Source organism: Octodon degus, unplaced genomic scaffold, assembly GCF_000260255.1.
Source record: "Octodon degus isolate 3935 unplaced genomic scaffold, OctDeg1.0 scaffold00038, whole genome shotgun sequence".
NCBI lineage: Eukaryota > Metazoa > Chordata > Mammalia > Rodentia > Octodontidae > Octodon > Octodon degus.
The window spans coordinates 7,173,054-7,179,526 of record NW_004524614.1 but is presented as its reverse complement, the minus strand read 5'-3'; positions in this window follow the sequence as shown (position 1 = coordinate 7,179,526).

Sequence of the window (6,473 nt, the reverse complement as noted above, 5' to 3'; positions counted from 1 at the left end):
GCACTCAGCTTCTGGTCTCGGAAGATCACTTCCCACTGAAAGGAGCCAGAGGCCTCTCAGAACTAGCAATTTTCATGTCTGGGGCGAGATGAACCAGATACATTTTTACTGTGCCAAAAAGCAAGAAAGTCATGCAACTACAGGGAGCAGACTCAGGAGTCTTTTGGAAAAGACTATCTCTGGTCAAAGATAAAGCCATTTGATCATCAGCAAGGTTAATAACTGCAATGGATTAAAATATAACAAATATTTAAACATTTACACATATTATAAAAATCACTAACTTTATAGAACTTCCTTAGTTACCTTTAAAGGATGTTAGGAAATCATTCATTGTTCTAAAAACTAGTACACAGAAAGAAGCACATGTTTTGCATGTCCTGTATGAATTATACCTCAGAACAAGAAATATGGGGGCAAGTCTTCCTCTTTTCTCTCTAAGATCCCCATTGGGAGCTTCAGTTCATGTGTGAGTTCCAAGGGTTGACACAGTACAACTAACCACATGGCTTACACACTGGAAATTGTCGCCCAATCTGCGGTTTGGGAGTCTGAGATGGAGGTGTCAGCTGGGCCAGGGTTTAATGCAAAACACCAGGGATAGGTGTGCTCTAGCCTCCCCCGCCCCCAGCTTCTGGTTGGCTGGTGGTAGTCAACCCTCCTCCTTGGGTATTATGGATCTGGCCTGGTGTCTCTTAAAGAACACTGGCCATTCTAGATAAGGGGCTACCCTACTCCACTATGACCTCATCTGGAATAACTCTATGTACAGTGAACCTATTGTGAAATAAGGTCCCATTGTGAGCTATTGAGAGTTGGGACTGCAACATAAGAATGGGGTGTGTGTGTGTGTGTGTGTGTGTGTATGTGTGTGTGAGAGAGAGAGAGCACAGTATAACCCAACCTGTGACAGAATGACAGGATTATAACCACATCACTTTGTGATTCCTGATGAAATAATGGATCCTGGTGGTGACATTATCAACTGCTCATCCATTAAGAAAAAGTTTATAGCAAGGGGAAGCACACCTGATTGAGTTTATGAAATAAAATTATTTATTTTTAATTAAATTTCTCTTAAACTGATATATAAAAATTAAAAAATTACACATATTACTGGGGGTACCAAATAATTCATAGTATATAAAGTACAATACAGTGTAATAGATTGCACATATCTGAACTTGCAAGCATTTATCTCTTCTAAATGATGATAACATTAAAGCATTTCCTCCAGGTTTCTGAGACACATACTGTGCACAGTTGTTCTCTCTAGTCACCTCACCCTGAAGCTGCACACCAGAAAGTCTTACTCTATTGCAACTTAGTACTCATTAATCAACCTTTCCCCATTCTCTCAATTTCTATTATTTTAATTCACAAATCACTATATCGTGTGATTGATTGCATTAACTGCATGCACCATCTTATACAATAGATTTCTTGAACTGGTTGAAGTACACATTTGTATCCATTATTAGGCCTCCTGATATGGACACATGGGAAGCACAGGCACTACCTGGGAGGTATCCTTGGCTCTTTCTGCTCCAAAGGAAAAGTCAGACCTAACTTTTAAGAAGTTTTATTTGCAAGATGTAAGCTAACAGCTCAGACTGAGGCTGTATCAGTGGCGTTGGATATGTTCAATGATACCTTGTGTATAGTCAGCAAAATCCAGTAAGAAATTCTATAGGGTGAAAGACCTGGTTCCTACTACATGTTTTTAGAATAAAGAAAGGGAAGAGAAAGTTCACCTTTAAAATCTTTATCAGTCAAATTTCATGTGAAATTTGGGGTTGGGGTTTTTCTTTGCATGAGCCTGCTGTTGAAAATAAAAACATGTAAGAGAAAATTGGGAAATCCGTGCAGTAACTAGACACATTATTAGTACTGCTAATAAATTATTCATTGTTCAGTGTAACAATAGCTTTTTGTAATTTTAAAAAGTCTTTGTTTTAAGCAGTACTTCCTGAAGTACTTGTGAATCAAAAGTCACAGTGTTTTGGATTGTTTCCAAATAGTGCAGGGCTGAGGCTGGGGCTGTAGCCCGGTGGTAGGGTGCATGCTTAGTGTACACAAGGCCCTGGGTTCTATCCCCAACACTGGAAGATAACCAACAATGACCTAGAAATGATAAATTGGGTAGGATTACAGTGAAATGAGATTGCCATGTGTTGAAGTTGGGGCGATGAGTAGGCGTAATTTCATCACACTGTTCTCTCTGCTTTTGAACATTTTCAACTTTACAGAACAGAAAGTTTTTGAAAAAAACTGTGACATGGCTCTCCTCCTATAAAAGTCTTATCTAGCATTTCTATTCTGTATCCTATTCCATCTTATCGTCTTAAGGATTTAACTCCCTGTTTATTGCCTCTCTAAACATTATAAATCCCCTCCCCTAGTCATCTTCAAAGCTTATAAGCGTGTTGCACCATCTCCCATCCAAAGTTTTAAAAAAGAAAGAAGAAAGGAGGGAGAGAAGGGAGAAAGGAAAGAAGGAAACTAGCATTGACTTCAGGAGAACCAACTTCAGCTCCACTCTTGGTCTTTCTTATCTCTCTCTAACTACCCCTTTGTTTTCGAATCTCCTGCCCAGCCATGCTTTCTCCTCACAGATGGAGGCTTTCTAAATCTTAAACATGTTCACCTGCCTGGCCACTGCATTCTGGCTGCTGTTCGGACAGGATATTAGGACACCTTTCACCTCCACATCATCAGATCCAGTGATCACTTTCCTGCATGGATCCATGTCACTGTCTACTTCTCTGTACTCTGGGCTTGTCCATCTGACCTCCTCATCTACTGGCTCGGACTCCCTCTGTGCAGCTTCACTCCAGCTCCTCACAGAGCTCTGCCGTCCAGACATAGCACCCTCCTCTAGCTTCCCTCATTCTTCTGGGCTCGTGCCCTAGGCAGCTCCTCTCTGTCTTCTGGCCTTCAGGATGGCTTTGGCCATGACTCTGTCTGCTGAGGTCCCTCTGGCAATCCTTATCACTGCACCTGCTTCACTTCCTCTATGGCACTTCTTGTGCTTGCAATTGCATGTTTATTTGTTTATTTCCCTCTGCACTCAGGGGCACAAGGAAAGTAGCCAAGTCTGTTGTGCTTGCCCCAGCAAATGGCACAGTTCCTGCCACACACTGGCACTTTAAAATGCTTTTGTTAAATGAAAATATTAAGTGATACATTAATCAAATGTTAATGCAAATTATTATAATTACAAATTGCAAAAAGCACCAGAAAAAAGGACACATTATTGACCTAGTTTGAGAGGTCATCAAAGCTTCCATGTAGAAAACACATTTCAGTTGGATCTGAAGAGTGGGAGGGAGTTTGGGGGAGAAAGGGATGCAGTGAGAAAAGGTCAGCGATTCTGGTAAGCCTCAAGGATATTTAAAGCCTGAAATCACCTCCAATGGGGATCAGAGGCTCACAGTTTTCCCGAGGGGTGAGTCTGTGCATTTCTGAGGCGTGAGTGACACAGGTGGAGAGCACAAGGTCAGTGTTGCCCCAGCTTCATTAGCCATGTGATTACGGACAGCCGAGGAAGCCAGGGCAAGGTTCTGTTGTCCTTGCTCCTTCTGAGCAGGAAGTGTGTGCTGGCCTCCCATGAGCAGGCAAGGCAGAGCTGAGACCAAGTGTTGTACCAGCAGCCAGCTGAGCTGGGGGAGCCTTCCTCCACGTCCTGGGGCAGCTGAGCTGTCACTGCAACCTCACAGTGCCCTTCATGGAGCAAGCCATGTGGACAGGAGTGGAACCGTAAACACTGTCTGATTCCTTGTGCTTAGAGGCCCCTTGGCTCAGATCTCCCGGTTTAGCCTCAGGGGTGGTCAGGGTTCAAGCACAGGTTCCCAAAAGGTAGTTTTTGAAACAGGAAGTACGGGAGTTGTATAGCCAACCAAGACCAAAAGAGGTGGAGAGATTGTAAATGCTTCAACCTGTGCTAAAGAAGCTAAGCACAAGATGAAAAATCTCCACAGAGAGAGAGAGAGAGAGAGAGAGAGAGAGAGAGAGAGAGAGAGAGGAGAGAGAGAGAGAGAGGAAGAGCAGAAAGATTTTTCTAATATATAACCTGTCCTCCGACTCTGACCTAGTGACTGCCTTCAGGAGCCTATCCAAGGAAGTAAGCAGAAGCGGGCAAAGCAAAGCATGCCATTTACAAAGCAGAATGCTGGAAAACCCCACAGGGGCCAAAAGCAAGCAAGGGAGCAATCATTCCAGATGCCTAAACTAGTATGAGGTGATTACAATTATGTTTACAAATAAAATAATTTACTTGGAAGATACCATTCAATGTTAAATAGAAAATGAATACATGATTTAGGATTGAGATTCAAATGTTTAGTTTCTAAATATGTATTAAGTGCCTTGGTGCCTCAGTTCACACACTCAGTTCTCGCCAGCCTTCTGGTTAAAAGGTAAACTGAACAAGAAGCAAATCATTTCCCCACCAGGTCAATGCTAGACCTAAGTGCTGACTTGATTTCTTTCTTATGCAACTGGGCTTGTGTCCAGAATTGTACAAAGAATCAACCTCATGAACGAAGGTAGCACTCTACACAGACAGAAAGGCTGGATAGAATCCTAACTTCAGTTATTTATAATTACTTAAAATAGTATTATGGCAGCTTGATATTTATACTTTACTAAACACATAATAAAATCATAAACAGCAAGCAGTTTGATTGGTTCACTTAAGTTTATAGTAAAATGTATATAACATAAAATTTATCATTTGAACCAATTTCAAATGCACATTTCAGTGACATTAAGTACAGTCACAGTGTTGAGTGGCCATAACCAAAGCCCACGCCCAGGGCTTTTTCATCTTCCTGAACAGAAATTTCATCCTCATTAGACACCAATTCCCCAGGTCCCATTCCCCCTACCTATAGCAATCAGCATTCTATGTTTTGTCTCTGAATTTGCCCGCTCTCAATCTCTTGTATAAATAGCATCACATAATATGAGTTCTTTAGGTTTGGCTTATTTCACTTACCACCACACCCCCGATAAACACCTCAGTGTAGTTCCTGGGTGCTGTTCCTGTGCAGTGCTAAGCCATCGAGATCTCTAATAAGGTCTTTTGTGAGAGACTCAATGAACTCAAATATTTTGCTTGCAGTGTGAGGAGAACTCTCATATGTATGTTTTGGGATTGATGGTAAAAGACCATACTAGAGATTGCTAGAGTATGAGTCCAAATGTGCCTCAGGAGCCCACAGGAAAAAGGCTGAGTCCCCAGTATGATGTTATTGGAATGTGGTGGAAGCAGGGAGGGGAGGCCTCCTGGGATTTTATGTCAGGGAGGAAGGCTCTTGAAGAGGACGGTGTGTCCCTGGTCTCTTCTGTTTTTGTTTTCTTCACATTCCAGCCATGAGGCGAACAGCTGTGCATTACCGTACACTCTGCCCATGTGCTGCCTTGCTATAGGCCCAAAAGCAATAGGATCAATTGACCAGTTGGCCAAGCTCTAGAACTGTGAACCAAAGTAATCCTTTATTCTTTACAAATTGTCTCAGGTATTTGGTAAAGTTGACTAATAGAGGCATGTGATGCCCACCAGCAGCGCAAGGAGAATGAGATAGCACATTTTTGTATTATGTCTGGATGAAGGGTGAGTGGAGGGTGGTGCTTGGAACTCCTTTGGGTTGAATAAAGATTAAGAAAGAGCTTTCAAAACTTCTAAGCCTCTCTTATCTCAGAGTCTCAGGGAATCTAAATCAGTTGCTTCCAGTTGCACGAGGGAGGCACAAGCCTCAACACTGTTTGAATTCCAGCCCAGCCTGTGATAGCTGAGGGACCTCAAGATTACTTGAGACATCTAGGCCCCAGTGTCTTCATTTGCCCATAGGAATCATAACTGCACCTACTTCATGCCACTGGGCAGGTTAAATGTGAAGTGCCATGAAGGATAGCTGGCAATAGCACAGGCCCAGGGAGCATTGTTATTATTTCAAATTATCATTTAGTGCCAGAGCTCAGACTAAAATCCAGGTTTCTTAACCTCAAAGTTGTTTTTACTAAACATTTTTTGCTTCCGCATGCTTCCTTTGAACTTTGACTCTTGACTATTTCTTCCTTTTCTTCATTCTCTGTGGAACTCTGGACTTTACAGAGAGGGAGGGAGGGAGGGAGGGAGGGAGGGAGAGAGAGAGAGAGAGAGAGAGAGAGAGAGAGAGAGAAAGAAAGATACAAAGTGAAGGAGAGAGGGTAATCAGAAAATGAGCACCCAAATCAGTGATTTGCCATTCACAGATAAAGCTCCACACCCTTTTCTATACACTGCTAGTTAGACGTGCCAAGAAACATTTTCTATATCTTGTCTTGCAATCTACATCAATCCTTTCCAACAGATATTTTGGTTATGACAACAACTTTGATAAATCTTGACTTCTTAAAACTATATTTAATGTAGAGGAAGACATACTCCTATATTACTACAACTTTCTATACATGCTGTTTTTCTTTTT